Source organism: Rhipicephalus sanguineus, chromosome 5, assembly GCF_013339695.2.
Source record: "Rhipicephalus sanguineus isolate Rsan-2018 chromosome 5, BIME_Rsan_1.4, whole genome shotgun sequence".
NCBI lineage: Eukaryota > Metazoa > Arthropoda > Arachnida > Ixodida > Ixodidae > Rhipicephalus > Rhipicephalus sanguineus.
This window is the reverse complement of record NC_051180.1, coordinates 117,139,303-117,160,221: the sequence shown is the minus strand read 5'-3', so window position 1 is coordinate 117,160,221 and position 20,919 is coordinate 117,139,303. Positions and strand designations below refer to the sequence as shown.

The 20,919-nt window shown below is 43.5% G+C and overlaps 1 long non-coding RNA gene across 1 annotated transcript; it reads right to left on the bottom strand.

Moving 5' to 3' along the window:
- Positions 1-10,418: 10,418 nt before the first annotated feature.
- LOC119392939 (uncharacterized) lies at positions 10,419-19,361 on the bottom strand. Its single transcript, XR_007416218.1, has 3 exons — positions 19,260-19,361; positions 14,243-14,378; positions 10,419-11,181 (listed from the first exon to the last, which is right to left on the bottom strand). It is a non-coding gene; the product is annotated as an uncharacterized LOC119392939 (long non-coding RNA).
- Between the last annotated feature and the right edge of the window lie 1,558 nt (positions 19,362-20,919).

The following is a 20,919-nucleotide window of genomic DNA, read 5'->3' as shown; positions in this document are numbered from 1 at the left end:
CGTTAGTTTGCCGTTTGTCAAAGCTAAACTTAGTACACCTTCTTGAAGCAAGCCTGGAATGGGAACATTTAAAAAGTGTCTGAAATTTTATTTTAAAATATTGGTACGCACACATTTGTAGTGCAAAGCTACAACGAAATCCTTACAGAATTCTCTTGAACTAAAGCTACCCATAATCGAATACAACCTAAGAAGTCCAGAGAGGCCCCGCCCAGGCGACAAGCACGGCAGCTGGTTGCCTCCGCGACTGGAGAAGTAGTTCCGCTCATGCACTGGATAATGTCCTCCGAAGGCGGGATCGCTTGCCGTCCGGCTCACGACGTCAGACCGGAGTGTGCGCCCATTGGTGCAGGTTTGTGTGCATCTGCCTTTGAGGAGGAAATGCCGCGTACTTATAAAGTTGTATCCGACTGTAGATTACGAAAAGTTCCTCCTGGTCCGGGGATCGAACTGAGTACCAACACTGATTTGGGGCACTCACTGTGAATTGGCAGCGTGAAAGAAAATTAACACACAGCTTCAACCACATATATGCCGAATGTGGGAAAACAGCCCTGAAGAATTTTGCTGCGTCTATTTGTAAAAGAGAAAGTTCTTGGAATGTAAAGCTCCACTTTCTCAGAAATGCGTATGCATTTCCTTGTAGCTTTGTGCTGCAACAGGGTGGACGTCAGTTTATTCTTTAAGAGTTAAACCAAATGCGTGCGATTTTCAAGCTACAAGTGACGGGATTTGCTGTTTCGGAGGCCACCCATCGCCGTCGCTTGTTGCGTTTTCTGGTAATATAGAAAAAAAGATTGCTTGCTGGCCTGGAAGTCAGCATGATTTTCCGGTTAATCTTGTTTTTGGTGCTTTGTTTTGGTTTTTCTTGCTACAATGTGAACATCGTCAGCTTGCGCAGGGTTGCCAGGTTTGGCTACTTTTTTTAGGCCAGAGGTGGCATAAACGTCCTGGCTAATTTTCAGCTACTGTCTCGCTGCCTTGATATGAGCCACATAATCAATATCTGGTGGCTCTGCGGCCGCTGATGTTGGAAAATGCAGCATGACCCCTCCCCCCCCCCCCCCCCCCCCCCCCCCCACACACACCATGGGGTTCAGAGCATATGCTACTGTCGCTGTTAAACAAAACATTACAAAAAAAAGTTGTGAAATGTTTTTGTGGTTTTCTTATCTCATGTAAGACAATAATAAGTTTAGGATAGTGTAGTTTACTTTTAGCTTTTTTTGTAATTAATTTACATGCATGCAATAGTTTTAATAGAGCAATGCCATTTTCTCGCTCATACTTTTCAGTGTCACAAACATGTGGTTTCTACACGCTGCAGTGTGGCAGAGCCTGTTTGTCACGCCACTTGTCGCCATCACTCGAAAATTTGGGGAATTCTGCAGAGCTGTCTCACAAAATTTTATTATAAACATTCTGTTTAGGTTTGTGCATGCAGTTCACTCTGCAGACATCATTTAAAAGGAGTTGCTATACACGAAGTTTGCATGTTCGCCCCTTTTTTTCTCATTTGGCACCCCACGCCTCAGAAACGTGGTGATCACTGTTTGCTTGCCATTATCTTGTTTCAAGCGTAGGCAAGGATGTGTTATAGTCATTGTTGTAGTTCATATATTGATTCCGATTTCATCTATAATGGTTTCTCTCTTCATTTTTTCACTTGCATTTATACCCTGATATTGTCTTTGCAGATGCTGAAACAGAAACGGAGGTACAGCCAAGCATGCTGGATCGACGTGACAAGCAGCAATGTATGTATATTTAAAATTAGTCGCACACAATCATATCGGCAAATGTTGTATTCTCCGCTGAGATTGTAAACGTGGATTTAATGTAAGCAAGACATTGGGATCCCTTTAACATTATTACCGCCTACCGAAACAGCTTTTGTTTTTTAGGGTAGCCAGAAACAGTCTTGCTTTTCTTTTTCTCAGCAGCTAAATTTTGGTAAGGTGAAAAGCTGGACTCGTTGGTCCTCTTTACAACAGTTTAAATCCAAGGACAAATGGTAAAAGCAAAACAAGCATTTAAATACCACAGTAGTTTGGCACTGGTGTTTGAACTGGTGTATAAACAGTAGTTTGAACTGCTGGCGTATGCCTAAGTTAAACTTCTCCTGAAGGTGCCATCTGTCAAAAGCAAAGTTGTCATAAATCTTTATAACCTAGAAAATGTCTCTTCTCATAAAAAAATTCGGCAGATCCCACGCCTTGTGGGAATCGGTTTTGTGAGAAGCAGTCGGCGAGTGATTTCTATGCTAAATTTTTGACGTTGAGCGAGGCCTTGCAAGGTGCATCGACGTGTTTTTGTAAATGTAGTAGTCGAAAGAAAAATCCACTAGACTGCGTTTGAAGGGTAACTTATGGTTTCATAATATTTAAAGCCGCGCAAAAGACAGGACGAATGACAAGAAGTTGACACACGAATGCATACTCGCAACTGGCAGGGTTATTAGAACCAAGAAAAAGAAAAAGAAAACATATAGAAGGTGACTCAAATGATCTGTGCAATCGCCGCCACGTGGGGAGCATGCTAACATGCGCAAAGGCAAGAAAAACCAAAAGAACCAAGGAACAACGATAGGTAAACAGACTTCCGCCTGAGGTCATGGAAGCATTTTTCATTAAGAATGCTGGGGAGAGTTGCATCAGCTGTCCTTCAGTGGTGCTGTCGCAAACCGAAATTCGTTTTTTGGAAGCGGGGTAGATAGATGGTTTTGGCTTTTGTGTTTTTGTTGGCTTACCTTGTTGCTGACTATCTGGTATTAAGACGGAAGTCTGTTTACCTATCGTTGTTTCTTGGTTCTTTTGGTTTTTCTTGCCTTTGCGCATGTTAGCATGCTCCCCACGTGGCGGCGATTGCGCAGATCATTTGAGTCACCTTCTGTATGTTTTCCTTTTCTTTTTCTTGGTTCTAGTAAACCTGCAAGTTGCGAGTAAGCGTTCGTGTGTCAACTTCTTGTCCTTCGTCCCGTCTTTTGTGCTGCTTTAAATATTATGGAACCTTACCAACTAGCCCAGCTGTCGACCTTGCTACAACTTATGGTTTGACGTAAAGTCAGCACTTATGTTAAAGCGAAGACGTACGTCAGTATTATCCAAACGAAGTGCACTTTACGGTGTCATGATGTGAATTTCATGCATAACTTACGTTAGCATATTCCTTCGGGGGTTGAGCAACACTTGAATAGAGCTTGCTGAATCATAGGAAGACAGATGTAATGTTTATTGGACTGCTATAGAAGTGGAACCAAAACTGGAACCGCACTTATCATTAACCCGACAAGATGCCTGTATCATAGTACATATGCGATGTTTATTGCTTTGTTACAAAATTAGATCGCCAGAATTGCAACTACAATTAACGTTACATCGACATTACGCCTGCATAGGTTCATCTTTCAAATCAGTTTCAAGCCCAGGCGTTGCTGTGCGATAGAATACCTGACTGCCACACAGAATGCTTGGGTTCGATTCCTGCTGCAATCCTGATTTTTATTATTTGCATTCGTCGGGTCAATGTCACTGATGTCAGCTTTTCTTATAAAGCTCTCACATTTAAATTGCCAGTGTCTGTCCTCACCGTTCCTGGACAGATATAAACTGTCAATCACCTGTGGCGCATACTGTGGCCCGTGGTATACCGGTGTATGTGCCACACATGTCTGGCAGAGAGAGTTTGACCATGTACGCCACAAGATTGTCGTGTTAGTCATGTCATGACCGGACAGTTGTATTCGTCAAACCCTCTTACCCTCCCATACCAATTTTGGTCTGTAGCAAGCTAGGGAGGTGACCACAAGAGCACCCAGACGTAGGCGCCTGGATAAATATAGATATATAGATAGCAACACTCAAAGTGCCTGCAGTTCGCTAAGAAATGCTTCGCATTAAATAAATTCTTTCCACACAGTTAAATTAGTTGCTTAAATTGGTGCAGTTCTTTATCACAGGGTATGCAATTCTTCAGTTTCAGATTTTGAGCAGAACACAACGCGGCTGCTGAACATCCTTCGATACATGCTGCAGCAACAGGGAGAAGTACTGAACACGATTGTTAAGACACTGTCATCTCTCTCAGTGGCGCCTTGTGCAGCCCCCGTTATTGAGCAGCCCTTTAGCAGCTTGGAAGAGCTCCTTGCATTTGATGAAAAATTGGACAAAGAAGCATCAAACACCTTGGTAGCTTTACATGTCTTGTCTACCTTGTTTTGCATCAGTTTGTTGCCATGAGTGATTTTCAAATTGCTTCACTTGACTTTTTTGTTTTGCTTTCAGTTCTTCAATTGTATATTTTTTTGCATCTGTTGCACTTGTGCAGGTTAACGAGTTCGTGAAGCTAGGGGGAAGTGACGGGAACTGGGCAACAAAACGAATACTGGCGTACTGCATGACAGATGAGGTGGCTGCCCAGTTTTCGTGGATGGGACGCAAAGGAAAACGGAGTTTCTCAGCCCTCAAGATTGCCAAAGTAGTCAAAGGTAAGTAGCAATAGTTATTTGAAACATTTCTGATATCTGGTACGTTTCATTGCAGTTGCATACACAGTCTGCATTTGCTGCAGACATACCACTCAGTGTGCATCTTGAATAATTTTTATGCCCCGTATATGCTGGGGAGCATTTACCAAATGTGTTAGGTGCAGCAACTCTAGCTGCACTTTGATGAATTTGGGTCCTGTATGAAAACAGCTTTCAAATGTGTTTTGCTCTGTGGCGAGTTGCTGATGTGCACTTTTGTTAAGGATTAGGCGAAGTGGTGCAGCACTTGAAAGCGAGCACTGTGTTCCTTTTTTTTTTTAGCTGGCTCAGCTGTTTCTTCCTTTTCTGCTTGCACAGTACCAGTCTGAAAGTAGCTGAAGTTATTCTTAAATAGCTTTAAATAAGGGACTTCTAGTGCATGGATGTTTGCTGATGTGAAGCTTCAAGCTTGCACAGACAAGCAAGTTGAGGTGAAGCAATCAGATAAAGCACTAGTGGCCAAAGCTGAGGTTGTCATTTTCTAAAGCTACATGTAAACATATAACTGCAGTCCCTTACCATGCCCACAGCTTCTTGGCAATGCTGCATGAAGTGCTGGTCTCCCAGCAATTAGACATTAAGTAACTAACTGGCAGACATATTACAGTGCCACATTAGAGTAGAAGGGTAGGGATAGGGAGAAGTTTTAAGTTGTGCTCTAAAAATGTACTTTCAGTTGCGGCAAGCAAGGCCCCTAATAGCACCCCAGTCATCATCGAGGCTGCTGTAAAATCCTGGCTGCGGCATGCACCCGAGCGTCTAGTGCCCAAACCACGAAAGCAGCGTTCTGGAAGTGAAGTCCATCAAACTGCAGGTGATTTTTTCTGTGCAGCATGATAAGACGCGCGAGGTCCACACTTGCCGTTTTTGATTTCATGAAGTGCTGGTGCGAAGTTGGCACTTTCTTGTTGGAGGACCATCCCGCTTTCGTGTGGTAGGACCTATGTCGGTCAAACTGGAAGATGCGTCAACGAGCGGCTCAGGGAACACGCGCAAAAGATTAACAAGAATGCAGATAAAGGAGCCCATCTTGTGGCTCACATTAACGCTTGCTGCAATTGTGAGGCACGATTTGAAGGGACGTCGATCCTTGGCAGGAGCCACAATGAGCATGCGCGGCTGGCATTAGAAGCCTATCATATCAGAAAAAGGGCTCATCTTTGTATAAGCGACACGTCTCTGTCTCTGCACTCATCTGAGTTTGATTTCATTTCATCACGTATGTAATACACCGATTCTTTGTTTCCACCTTGTTTCAGTTTTTTTATGTTGATTGCGTGGCGCATGTGCGGTAAGGCTGCCTTGGAGGTATAAATGCATTGACAATCGCCTTAATAAAGTCAGTTGATAGTCAGCGCTTGTGTGTGTCGTTTCTTTCTTTGTGGTGCGTCTTTACGTTTGCGCTGTAAATGTACCTCTAGGACCTCCTTTTCACTCTCTTCTTTCGCTCCCTTTTCCCTCCCCCCCAACGATGCTGTGCCGCGCTCCCTTTTGGGTTGCAGAACTGTCTTTCCTCTCCTCAACAAGAAGAAGATGTTTAATGACAAGAAAGAGGAGACGTCAGCTTGGAAAGCAGGTTTCTAGCCTGCTACTCCTCACGGGGGTAAGGGGAAAGAAAGAGAAAGAGGGAGGTATGATAGTATGGTATGGCACAATAATTCACTCTGTCCTGCATGGCGACAGGACACGCGTGAAAGTCTTTATACCGCACATGCTCTAAAGACGATCATCTAAACCTGTCTCGATTAGAAATTTTAAGATGCACTTCAAACTCCGTTGGGCGTGGTCTGCACGTTCCCAAGCACCCAAAGACTTCTCCTCCGAAAATGGTCGAGACTCCAGGCGATCTATGACGCACTTAAGTGACTGTCTTTCAATCGCGTATTGAGGGCACATGCACAGGATATGGTGAATAGTCTCTGACGTGTGACACACACTGCAGTTAGGGTTTTGCTCCTGTCCAATCTTGCAAAGGTATCTTCATGTATAAGCATCACCCAACCGTAATCTATGTATTAATGTTTCCTGGTCTCTTCTTAGGCGGAATGGAACCACCACTGCAGCTACTTAGAAGGGCTGGGGTGTACTGCTATATGCACCTTACTATCGCTTTCTACGCTTTGTTTTCCAGGTGGCTGCCAACATTTGTTGCACTTATTTCAGGTTACCCAGTAGTGTGATCAAAAGCAACTGCCAGACTAGGAGTTGCTTCATTTGAGTGGTTACTACTGGCTGGGTCTCCCACCACCAAACAACACTGCTTAGTCAATGATTTCAAACAGTTGGAGCCTAACAAACCTGCCTCCTTGATATGACACCTTACAAACTGCGCTAATGGTGTGGCCACTTCTTGAACAGCAGATTTGTGTGCATATACAAATGAGGTGACGTGATTCAGGCACAAGGGCAGGCAATGCATTCATGCAAAGCACTGCGAGAAATGGCCAAGAAAACCGCTATTATTTCCTTTTCGTGTCTTGAAGTAAAAGAAGGAAAACTTCAATGTTACAGTCATGTACTGGTTCATGCAAAAACAATATGTTCTTTTAATTTTCGGTTAGGGTTCCAAGTCCAATTCAATATACAGGTGGAGACTGTGCAATGTAGACCTTTTAAGGCATTATTCATTGTGCACTGGCATCATCCTTGCATTCAAGAATCCATAATACTATGCTGTAAACGAAAACAAACATTTTACTCTCTACTCTTGTCACTTGTTTGTTCCTTTCCCTCTGAATAGAGTAAATTGACAGTGCATGGCTGCTTTTGCATAGCACTGCCATTTGCTAGTCTCACAGTGGTGGCTTAGTGACTGCTGCGAGCAGGCCAGGATCATTTTTTGCAGGGGGGTGTTCGCCGTGCACAGCCGGGTCTAAAGCACTTTTTCTAGAGTGGTGCCGGCAATTTTCCCCGCCACTGCGAGGGAAGGCGAACTTGCTGGGGCACTTTTGAGACACATGGAGTTTGATATATCGGTTGTTGTTGCTATTTTTGTTCAATGTAACAGTAACTTTTGCTATATATTCTCAATGTAAATTTACCGTGTTTAGAAATTGTTCGATATACGGGATAATTTGATATAAACGGGTTCGATATAGTCGTGCTCGACTGTATGGTATTTTCCGCACGATAATGAAAACTTGTAGACTACACAGCACTCGCAATCAACAAATCTAACTTGATGTTTCTTGTCACAAGCTAAGTGAGCGACTTTATTTGGGCACGTCAACCTGCAAAGCTCCCCCAGTTTTTTGGGCGCTGAAAAAACGACGCGGACATTAGCTCGCTACAATGCAGAGCACAGCTACAGTGCAAAAAATAGCCTTTCAGCGGGAGGGTTCCCAGCAGCGCACTGCAAAAGGTGTGGGTGTTCCCCTAATCTGCATGGCTGTGTAGTTATCGACCGGTTTAGAAATCAGACCGCACGTGAAATAAAAGAAGCCGAAGCTATAGCAGAATTGGGGGACTTGTGTTAGCTCGCCGTCAGTTGCTTTGACGGAAAAGGAAATGACGTTTCTTGGTTCACGGTCACGTGCTAGATGAGTTGTGTTTTTTGCGCATGTATAAGGTGGGTGTGAAGGTCATGAATAAATAGTTGGAAGTTTAGCACCTACCTGTCTCTTCTTTGTGTGTCCTGTCTACTTCTGGTATGTACCGCGCTAATACAAGCTAAGCTCATGGATGACCAACTCGCTCGAACTACAACACTTCTGAACTTTATATAAGCGTTTCTTTTTGTTTCGAAGCTGTTTGGTGAACCATGGATTGTTTTTATCAGCTGTTATGTTTATCGACCAATGCACACAACTCATTTTAGAACATCATCCAGTTATCTTCAATGGGCCTTGAGTAGAACAACAGTAAAAGTGAACGACTAAAGAAAGAGTCAAGTTTTTGTGAATTTCAACATAGTTTCCCTTGTTATAATCGCGTATAGTCTTTGTTTCAACTCCTGCGATTTCAAAAGAGACATAAATGGTTGTCTGAAGTAGGTTGTGGTCACTGAAACCATCTTATATTATGGCCGATCGCCTACTCCGGTCACCAGTTCGCACTCCTGGCTTGTGCGACAAATTTTAATTTCGCTTTCTTGGCCCATATACAGCCTTAGAGCAGACCTCTCCTGTCAGTTATCGCGTCGAACCTGTCATTGCTCCAACTGACCGGTGCCGTCGCGGTACAGAGATTGTGCATGTCTCTTGTATGAAGCCTTTCACAAGGCGTTCTTCGCACCTTTAAGTTGCGGCCAGGATGGCCGCTTGCACGCAGGGGAAATTAGTGTGGGCATTTATCAGGCACTTCCTTATCATCTGTACATCATCATCACATGGTGTTCTTTATCATCTTCGCTTGTGGGGACACATCTTGAGATTGTTCTGTGCCTCGGATGTGATCGATTCACCTAGTCATGAAGACACATTAAAAGGCGTGTCAACTGCTACGTCACAATATGTGTAATCTGCCCCGTAGTATCTGGCGCAGTCGTAAGAATCAGGTCTAACAGATTATTACCACGAGTCGTGGGATGAACAACCTGGGATAAATTAAAGTCTACAGTTAGATTAATAAATTCTATTGAGTGGTGGCACGATGAGGAGAGCTGTGACCGTCAATTAGGGGGACATTGAAGTCGCCGAGGAGGTAAGTGAATTTACTCGAACTGTGTTCCTTTATCGAGCAAATACCAAACAGAACCTTCGTTGTGGAACTGAGACACACGGCCCACGCAACCTCTAGCTCAGAATCTGTCAACCACATGCAGGATCAACAACTGCATTTACAAAAAAAAAAATGCTCAGCAAACTATGTATACTACCTTCGGGCACCGATATATCGAAACTGTTGTACTGAGTTATTGTATAAACCTAACCATTGTAACATGCCCTTGCAAGTCCCATGCAAAAGTCTAGGTTAGCTTAATAAGAAACCTGTATGTAGAACATTCACCTAAACTGTACCTGTATAGCTTCTTACATGATTAAAAATATTCATGTTCAAAAAACAGTACTGTTGTTGCTGATTATATCAAGCAAGCCATTGAACCTCAAATAAATTACATGGCATAAAGGAAAAATGAGCATGGTGACTTTTCGAGATAAAGATAGCTAATAACAATTTCTTTTACTAATTTGCACTGCAACACAGTGATGTTATGTGACTATGCACACTGTTACTGGAGCAGGCACCTAGGTAAGGGGGGGGGGGGGGGCTGAATTCGTCCAACCTTCTATATTCCCGGGCCAATTTTTTTTTCTTTTTGTCATAGAAAGACCTTTTTTCGAACAATTAGGCCATGCCCCCCCCCCCCCCCAAAAAAAAAAATTCCTGGCTATGTGTCTGTACTGGAGGGAACTGCTTTGCAGTGAAGTATTCAGTGGGTGTCCTACATATCCCATATTGATTTGCCCCTCCACTGAACTATTTTGATCACCTTCAGGTCAGATATATATTGGTTGAACTGTATTAGATTCCTCATTTTAACTTATGTACATACTTATGCACAGTACCATCCACTCTGTTAAAGGGAACGCTCGAATGAGCACCCTTCATATTGCTGGCCCCCTAATGGCAAGTGGGTGGGGAAACTTCGTTCGTGCATGGCACTGTTCTGTCAAAAGGAGTCTCAACTGTCAACCACCAGTAGTTTTTCAAGACAGTGAAATCCAAAATATGCCCTGCATGCAAGTGTTCCCTTTAACAGTGGACCCAACTGTACAAGTCTATTCACCTAAGCCACCAGAGGTGATGAGGCAAAACAAAAGCCTATTTAAAATTTAGTAGCATGGCACCTCAATGATACTAAAAGACAATCGTAGTGGTTTCGTTTTCTATTTACGATTCTGGTGCCTATTGAAAAAAATTCTAAATGTGAGTGTTTTCTTTTTATTTCCAGAGTGAAGCCATTCCGTAATGTCCAAATGAAATCCTGGTTGGCTAAAGGCAGCTGACCGGATATATGGTCTGCACAAGCTTCAGTGCGGTGACTGAGCCACAGTGCATAATTTTTGCTTAATTGTGGCATGGTGCCCAATTAATATATGAAATTTTGCCTGTCCTGCTTAGACCAAGATGCTGGTCTGCAGTATGTATAAATAAAAAGATAAATGAAATTCATCTTATTCAAACTGCCTGCCAAGACGTGCAAGGCTTTTTTTTTAATGACATGACGAACTTCTTACCTTCTGCACTTGGCAGAAGTACAGCACAGTATTTATTTCTGCACCTCTATAGACATTCAGTTGCAAGTTGCAGGTCCATACCTGCGAACTCTATTTGCCCTGAAGGCTCCAGATCTCCCAATGAACAGCTTTAGCCCCACTAGAATAAAAATAACAAAGGAAAGCTGTTCTAAAAATTTCCTGACCTCAAAGAACCACCACAGCTTGCCTTGGTTATCTACCGTTCAGCATGTTGCCCTGACGAGGAACTCACCATAACATGGCACAGGTGAGCACGCACACTGGCTCGACGGATAATTCATTTCAAATTCTCTTTTGAATTTTGCGGTGCTGCGAGCCCCGTTTTCGCTTCATCCGTTTTCAAAAAATTCAATATGGGCAGGGCCAATTTGTGCATGACTAAGGAAAGGTTCTCCTCGTATTCTGCTACAAGAGCCGGAGGACTTGCCGCCCTGTCTATGTAGTATGTAACGACTCCTGAAAAAAAAATATTTTTACAGCACCATTTAAATTCAGAATTTCTGGCAACATCAGCAAGCAAAAATAAGGTAGAGCACACACGTAGGTAGGTTTTTTAAAATTGTGTGAAGAAAACTTCAGAGCAGGCCAACAAATCTATTTGCTTATTTAGCATTTTAAAATAACGCTTTCTTTGATTGGGAACACTCCTCAGGAGGTACTACTGAATATCACATTCAGTTTTGAAGTCTATGCAAGAGAACTGAATGTTGCAATACTGCTGTACTGAAGCTGTGTGTCTGTAAAATACATGCAGTTTCCACACTGTCCTAGGCAAACCAAATGCTGTGTGCTGTTTTATACTGTGCCGTGGCATACATGATACCAAATTTTTCAGACCACAGCTTTAGAATATCTTACAAACCTCATAACAGATGGTTAAGGCATGCAAACAAAAACATGGGTGAAGAGAATCAGACAACACAAACACCAAATTTCAACTGAAAGGGTTCACTGTGGTGGAAAAGCAAGTATAGACCTAATTCATCAGCACATGCTGCCAGTTATCTCAAATTTGTATTGGCTTGCAGAAGCCGAATTTATTTAATCCCTGCCAACTTTTTAATTTCATTGCCCCAGCTAACTTGCTGCCATCCTGGGCTTCTTTACCTTTTGCTTCGTATCCACTCCGTTTCCCGTCCTACGTATTAATTACGTGCACGGCACAGGTGCAACTCTCTTGCGTAATATCAAATAGAATATCAAACACACCTGTTTCTTGTCTGAGCCACTCCACTGTCTTCTAATCTCTTAATCTCATGGCATGACCTATTAAATTAAACAAGTGATTCCTCTTTTTGTTTTTAGTCCAGAGTGAAAGCAATTCTTACTTCGTACTCTGTATGACAATGACGTGTCAATCTCAAAGCAAATCAGAGTGCAGTTCCTAGACTTGGACATCAGGACGCGTCATCAGCTGCGTTAAAGGGGCCCTGCGACACTTTTTGAGCAAGGTCAGAAAACGCTACCGATTGGTAGTCGAGGCTCCCGAGAACACGCGAGCCAGACATTATAGCGCAGCACACGGCCTGGAATTTACAATAAATTTCAGGCCGTGTCTTACTTCAATAAATTCTCAAATTCAGCTAAAAATCGCTCCCTCTTCTCTTGAGAAATGATACTGTATACTCAAAATCACTGCGTCATATACTTGAGGTTTATGCCATTGGCTGATTTGAGCATTTTGAGTGCAATAGTTACCGTGGTTGCCGTGGGATGCCGCCACTTGCCTGCGCACACGATTGCACTGAAAGTGTGTCACGCGTTCGAAGAGAAAAAAGGAAATAAAGTGATCAAGGTCATGACACGCGCTGACGAAGGGCCGCATGTTCTTGCCTCCTTGTCATCCCCCTCCCTGCGTAGCTTTCAGTGCGCTCGATGGTACGAGAGGAGAGAGAAAGCGCTTGAAGCATGTGAGAAATCCCTGTAACTCCGCTCGTACTTAGCAGACTCAGAAAATTACAACTCACAAAAGGGAAGGAAAGAAGATGACTTTTTAAGGGCTTGTTTTACTTTGTTAGACACAATAATAATGAGAACTTACAGACAGTAATGCTAAGGAAAATATACTTTCTTTGGCATTATTCTCTGCAAGTTCTCACTGATATTGTGTCTAACTCAGAAAAGTGTTGCAGGGCCCTTTTAAGCTTCCCAGCTTTTGCACTACACAAGTGTGTTGCACTTTTCCAAGATGACCGTCGCCAACAAATCTACACGCTGCACTTGTTCCGTAGCAATGTGCTAAGCTTGGCGTAATGTACTTCAAGGGGCCCTGCAGCAGTTTTCCAAGTAATCGTTGAATGACCTCACTACCCAAGTTTATTGCTTATGAATCAACTGCTGCAACAATTTTTAGAATCTGTCATATACGAGCGAAGTTTCAGGGCTTTGTCGCACGGCCATGACACGATCACCCGACAACTTGCAGTTTTCAGTAAAAAATTGAAGTAGAGGCTCTATTGTGCCTATACATAAAAGAAAAATGGACTGAAGGAATATTTCAGCACGAAATAAGCCCTAGAAGTGACCAGCTATAAAACCCGTCCCCGGCTAGCGACCGACATTTCGCCATGTGCTGCATGTATAGGAGCCATCGCCTTCTACCAAAGTTTCAACCGCTGCAAAGCTTTAAATTTCGATGCCAAAGTGAAGAATGATTAAATAGCTTGATTGCATGCGCAGCTGAGCAAGGAACAATGTCGTTCGCTGAAATACAGACGCTCGCACAGCAAACAGCCTGTTAAGGCATGGCTCGTGAGCGTGCCAGTGTTGCTTGACTCTCGGGTCGCTCGTGTTTTTAGAAAAATATTCAATTATAAATTAAGTGATAGACCAAATGCACTAAAATTTTGCCAGCTTGTTTATGAACACAATGATTAACCCACCATAACACAGATTCCGATCAAAAATTCAGTGTCATTGCCCCTTTAAGCGATTTCTCTCTTCTTTTGTGCCAGCAAGCGCGCTGAAAGTTACACAGTGGGAATGATAAGGGGACACAATGCCACATCCGTACATCGGTGCATATTATGACTGATCTTTTTTTTCTTTGAATGCCCGGCTCCCTTTCAGCGTAAATACGAGCTTACTGGTGCAATTTTATGTGTGTAATTCTCGCACGGTGTGGGCACATCACGGCACCTCGGCACAACTGTGGTAACTATGCAGCTCACAATGCTCAAATCAGCCAATGGCCTTAAGCCAAATTAAGCTCATGGAATCATTTGTTGGGAAAAGAGTGAGCGATTTCTAGCCGACTTTGAAACTTCATTGCAAATTCCATGCCGCGTGCTGCGCTATAATGTTTGGGTCACATGTTTTGTAGGAGCCTTCTCAACCGATCGGCACCATTTTCTGACCATGTTCAAAAAGTGTTGCAGGGACCCTTTAAAGACTACTAACCTAAGCTTTTCAGCATAAGTGAGTAACCCAGTTGTTAGATCTCTCTAACAATGATTTGTTTGGGTAGAGGACGTTGAATAAGGAGGTAGGACAACTCTAAGAAAAAAGTATTTCTTACCTTTTACCTCTGGTTTTTTCGGAGTGTCATATGTGAAGCCAGCAGCCTGAGATTTTGCTTCCAATGCCTTTTCTGTAGCTTCAGTGTTGTTCACGGACACTCTTATCTTCCGGTCGTCTTCTAGCTCCACGGTGCTCTGTAACAGCAGGTTTTCTTTCAGTGTGTGCTCATTTATGGAATCGTTCGATAAGTTAATGCCCGTCTAAGCGATCTCTCTTATACACAGACACATTTGCTACAAATGTTCAAGAGCCAAAACCAAACAAGGTTTTTTCTTTAGAGAATATATGCAATAAGCAATACAAGTTCATAAAATAGTCCTCCCACATTGATAAGCAACACAACTCATAAAGAAGTGAGGAATCTCGATATGGATTCATCACCATGCGTCTGCATAACCTTACTTTCTAGTAACGTTCCTTGAAATTCTGGGTTTTAAGTGTCAAAATCACAATATGATTATGAGATGCTCCTACTGCAGGCATCTGAAGGTCTTGCCTGCCGTGGTTCGTTGAACTGAACTGAAAATTCAATGTGAGAGTAACTAACAAGACGATGGACTGGGCTAGCTGGTACGTACATATCGAATTGAATAAAAACTAGCGGGCAATACGAACCATAGAAAACGAACACGACAGGACAGGCTGGCCTGTCTAGCCTGTCCCGTCGTGTTCGTTCTCTATGGTTCGTGTTTCCCACTGGTTTTTATCGAATTCGAGAGCAGCTAAGCCACTCCAGCGGGCAAAATGTGAACTTAAATGATAGCTAACAAATTGTACCTATAGAATCGACTGTGTAGCGTGTAAATGGGCACTGTAACATGTAATAAGTAGGCTTGTGCGAATATTCGAGCACTTCGAATATTCGAACGAATATCACAGTATTCGAATTCACTTCAATTCGAATTGAAATTGAACGAATTTAAATGAACGAATAGGTGCATATTAGTCCGCATGTAACCTCCGTAAAGGTGTTTTCATTGCAGTGGAGGATTGCCATGCCGCGAATACACCTTTCAATGGAAAATCCACACTGCCGCAAAGCCCCACTTCAAGGTTAAATGAACGTATTACCCTTACATCAAGTCATCATTTTTTTAATTTAAAAGCTTGTTATACCGGCTTATATGCTCTAATTATGGTTAATTTTAGAATGCGAGATATTTTACAGGTTATCACTTGCATTCTACCGAAAGTCAAATCCTGCTACTAGTCAAAGTTACTTCCACTTCCTCTGAACCAAAAAGAATAACATTTGCACATGCTTTGTTTCCGTTTTTAAAAGAATATTGTGTGGGTTAGCTTGGTCACGACAAATATGGTCATTTTTCTTTAAAGGGCCCCTCACCAGGTTTGACAATTTTGAGCTAACGAGCGCAATGCATACACTGGGCGTTCACGATCACGTCTGCCAAAATTTGCAACGCTACGCGCCGCGGAAATGGGTCAAATTTCAAGGTGAACGCTGCTTGCCCTTCCTCTCGTGGGTGCACGCTTCAGAGAATGAGGGGAAGACGTACATGAGAAAATGGCCCTACGTAGATGGTAGTGTTGTGACGTCGCTCCTCTTCGTAGACGACTGTGCTCTGATGTCGCCAATAGTAGCACGTGACACTGCGATAATTATTTGGCACGACATGTGTAGTTTGTGTAATTTGTTGCTTGAATAGATTAATAAAACTTGAGAGAACTAATGAGACACACAAAGGGAATGTGTGCGTCTTTTTCTTTTTTTCCTGAATTGCTGCGATATGCGGGCTAACGTGCCTCCCTTTCCCATGTGTTCGTGTCCCCGCGGTTAGCGCATCGAGCATACGCCAGCCCTGGAAACGAAAGTGATGTTCTGGCGCGTTCGAGCACTCATTATGCTCATTTATTGTACCGCGTCCAAGTAAACGTTAATGCGGCACTGGCTCATGATACCGCCACTCTCGTGCCCGTACAAATGTCTCAACTTTCATGCCCGTCCCGCAGAAAAAGGCAGTACACCACACAGAACGCCGACAAAATGCCCACGGCCGCTACATAAAAAAAAAGGCAGCGGCCGTGCAACGCCGCTCGCGTGCTCGGGCTGGCTCGAGCACGTCATGCGCACGTGACCATGCATGCGCATGACGTGTTCATGCGTATGTGTCAAGTGAAGAGGGCGGGGAAGGCATTTGGCTTGCTAAGGCTACACGGGGCGAGTGGCAAGGGTTTGAAACTCGCCTCCTCGCATCATGGTTTCGCGCCGCTACAAATTATTATTTTTCTCAGCTCGTAATGAACCGATTTGAAAAATTCTTGCGGCACACAACTTCATTTGGCACACAACTTCCAGCGTCTAACTAAAATTTGCTATGTGGCCTGGTGAGGGGCCCTTTAAAATATGTTATATATACTATTTGAATTCGATTAGAAATTATTCGACCAAATAACTATTTGCTTCGAGCCGAAAATTTACTATTCGAACTAGCCTAGTAATAAGTAAACCATTTCATCTTAGGAAACAGCGAGGGCACACGGGACTAGAAAGACAGACAGGACTTCGCATTGGCTAACAGCATGAACGCTTATTTAGAGTGAACAAATATATACGCTTCCTTGGAAAGAGAAAAAAAGAAAAGGTGAGAGAAGGGGAAACCCCACACATGCGTCTCGACTGGGCTTGTGCGAATATTCGAGCACTTCGAATATTACAGTATTCGAAATCGCTTCAATTAGAATTCAAATTATTGGGAATTCCGAAGTATTCAAAATGAACGAATAGGTGTATATTATGTAATAAAATGGACTGGACACAAGAAGACAAGACGACTACACGAGCGCTCTTGTAATAAATTGAGCGCAAACGGACGGCACACAAGAAGACAAGACGACTACACTTGACTTCTTGTGTCCCGTCCGATTGCGCTCAATTTATTACAGAATGAACCAACGCGCCCAACGAAGCATTTTATTAAAGTGTATATTAGTCCGCATGTAGCCCCTTTGTAAAAGTGGTTTCACTGCAGTGGAGGAGTGCTACGCCGTGAATACACCTTTCCGGGGAGAATCCGTACTGCCACGAAGCCCCTCTTCCAGGCTATATGAACATATTACCCTCACATCGATTCATCATTTTTTTTTTTTTTCAATTTAAAAGCTTGTTATACCGGCTTATATGCTCTAAGTATATTAAATTAAGCAGGGAAACCAAGTCCAAAAACCTGGCAACGCTTGTGCCGACAGAATTTTGGAAGCGTGTAGTAGCTCCGTATCTTTCTGTACCTCTGCTCGACCGTCGTGAAACAAAACGAACACTTCTATGTGCAGAAAGAAGGCGTCTGCATTGGGTCGTGTATTCTGAGCCCATTTCTGAGCGACCTGCTTCTGGCCCATTATGACAGGCAACTGAAAAAATCTGTCAGCGCGACCGGTTGGGTGAAAGTCTTTCGGGATGTCGACGACTTTTTCATTTTTTATCGTGAGAACTCGGCAGGGAACCGCAGCAAGGTCGACGAGACTTTCGAGTGCTTCTGTGTGAACTCTCCGGGACTTTCGTTTACGAGGGAGCTTCCCGAGGATGTAAACTACGCTTCCTGGACCTCGAGATGAAGTTTAGTGCAGAGCACACTTGTTGGGAGTATTCACCTCGTTCAAAGAAAGACTTGCTTTTGCTTCCATTTTCATCTTATCATTCTAAGCTCGTCAAACTGGCTATCGCGCTCTCCGCTATGAAGAATGCTCTTGTTAGATCATGTCAGCATCAAATCACTTCAAGCTTCACCAATCAAGTTTGCAGATTGAAGAAGGCTGGCTTCTCTGACCAATTCCTGTCGGGGTTGGCCGAAGTGATCTTGAAGGAGCACCATAAGACGACGAAGCCTCGTGCTGTAGATGACAGGGCAAGATTGGCGGTCATACCTGATCTGCACGGTGTTTCGCACAAAATCAAGAAGGCTGCCGCATGTCCCAGCATAAGAATGGTGTTATCGGTGCCAATTAAACTTGAATCACTGTGCAAGAAAGTGAGCGCCCCTCACCCAAATGCTTCCGTCTGCAAGAAGCAACATGCGACGTGGTTTGTGCCATCCAAGACTGAAGTCTATGAGATACCAATGTCCTGCGGTGGCCACTACGTTGGGCAAACGGGTCGTTGCATTAACGACTGGCTGCGAGAGCACAAAGGCAATCTCAAGGACGAAACTGGAAGCAATCTGGCAATTCACTGTGCCGAGTGTGGCTGCACTCAGAGTTTCGAACAGACGCGCATCTTATGCAGATATTGCGATTGCCGCGCCCGGGAAATCTATGAAGCATTCACAATTAATTCCATTGGTCCATCATGTGTAAGTGCACCGTCCATCGTACTAACCCACAAGGAGATTATTTATCTCCATGATTGAACATTGCATTTTCATATACTAGTTGAGACGCACGCGTGGGGCTTCCCCTTTCCCTCATGTTTTCTTGTTTTTCTCTCTCCAAGGAAGCGTATATATTTGTTCACACGAAATAAACGCTCATGTTGTTAGCCAAGGCAAAGTCCTGTCTGTCTTTCTAGTCCTGTGTGCCCGCGCTGTTTTTTACGATGAAGCCGTGCCAACAAGCTCAAGTTGATACCCTTTTAAAGTATGACTATAGCCAGATACAACTTTAGAAGTCCGCGGCATTTCAGATGCACTCAGGCCTGTGCCAATGGGCGCACACTTTGGACTGACGTCATGAGCCGAACAGCCGGAGAACCTGCCTTCGGAGAACATTGCCAAGTGCATGAGCAGGACTATTTTTTAAAGTCGCGAAGACGATAGGCTGCCACGCTTGGGTCATTTGGGTGGGTCCTTACCGGACTTCTAAAAGTAGCATCCGATTGTACATAGCTCGTAGACAATAACATGCAGAGCTTCATATTAAGTTCTGCTGATGAAGTGAATGATGTGAGCAAGGAACAAAAAAAAAGGTAAAGAATGTGAAGGCTTTTTATTTGAAGTTTTCATGCACATTATGCGTTCTAGAGTTGAAAGATGTGTTTGTCACAATCGAATCAAACTACTTACGTTAGTCCCTTTCAAAAGGACTCCCAGCTGATCAGTCAAAGCTTTTTTAAATGACACAGGCTCCTTACTTAGTGATATCTTCGCTTGTTTCATGGGCATCTGAAAGTAATGCACACAACACCTAAACAATGTTGAACAGGAGCACACTTACATGCCTCTTTCCGTTCAGCGACATCTCAAGCATAATGTGGCATTTTAGGTGAAAGGGCCAGAGTTGGCAGCTGGAGAGGAAAGGAATTGACAGGACAGACGCTCAACCGAGACTTATGGCCGTGAATTTCTAAAGTGTAAATGTGATGCTGCATGAAGGGTGGGGGTCACACTGGTATTAGGCGAGAAATCATGGAAAAAAATGGTTTCCTGAAAATAGTGTTTCTTTAACATACAGGCATTGCTGCAAGCACTGACTAAGTTTCTAACATTCTAGATTGATATCTTGGCCCCAATAGCAATTTATATCACTAAGACAGGCTACGTTTTGAGTGGTACAAAGCCTGAAAGATGCCTTTAGTGCCATTGTGCTTCTGAATGACATACAGGGTTTGTCCAAAAAGTAATGTCATGATTATATTGTAAAGTGTGTACACTTCACAACACACTAGGACCGGTTAATGGAGGGGGAAGTTAGCTGACCTATGCGCAGTCGCTCTGTCATCTGCTACCACTGTCATCTAAAAAGACAAAAATAGCCAGGAAATTGGAAAAACTAGCCAAAACGTGTCCAAATTGAGCCAAGTTGGACACGTTGGACACACATTGTGAAAACAATGGCGACGTTTTAATTGATATCACTGGATGCAAAAGCTTTCGACGAAACTTCAAAGAAGTATACATCCCTGAAAAATCATAATTGCTGAGATTGAAGCATAAATTACTGACTTAAGTAATCATTTAGTGCGGGATATCAAACTTTCATGCACTGCCGCAACAATAGAGTGTTAGGGTACGCAGAGCTTTGTGCATAGGTTGGCAACTCGCTCATGAGTCTATGAGCAAGTCTATGAATGTGAGTGATATGTTGGCGAGTTTGAGTCCGAGTGAGTCTGGTTGAGGAAAATTTTGGCGAGTCTGAGTGAGCCCTAAGTGTAAAATACCTATCTTGAGTGAGTTGATAAGCTTCACATTTTTAAGGCAAAAGAAAGCCTTAGATGCCTCATAAAACGCGAATAGCATACGCACCCAGGCAATGCAAACGCCACGAACCCTATTGTGAAACTCTAGTGATACTCTCTTAATACGCCTTCCGTGAAGGAACAGCCTTGTGGCGACAACAAAAAGTCATAGTTTCGCCGCAAGGGCGAACCAGAAGCAGCTCGATACTTGCAGCGTGCCGCTGAAGCACAAAGAAGGACGCCCTAAATGAACGCACAGGCATGCACAGGGCAAGCATAAACTAACAACTGTCACAGTTGTTACGCCTTGTTAGTTCGCAGTCGTCCTGTGTGTGTTCTTTTAGCCAGTCCTTTGCGCTCGAGCGGCGCGTTGCAATTACTTAGCTGCTTGCCGTTATTCGTGTGAAATTCTAATTTGTTGCTATCGCCTTCATTGCTTCGCTGTTGCGGCGAAACTGCGGTGAAACCAGTACCACAAGTCGACATGCCACGCTATTGCTGCAGAAAGCCACAGGCGTGCATTGATCATCATGCGATCTGTGATTTTG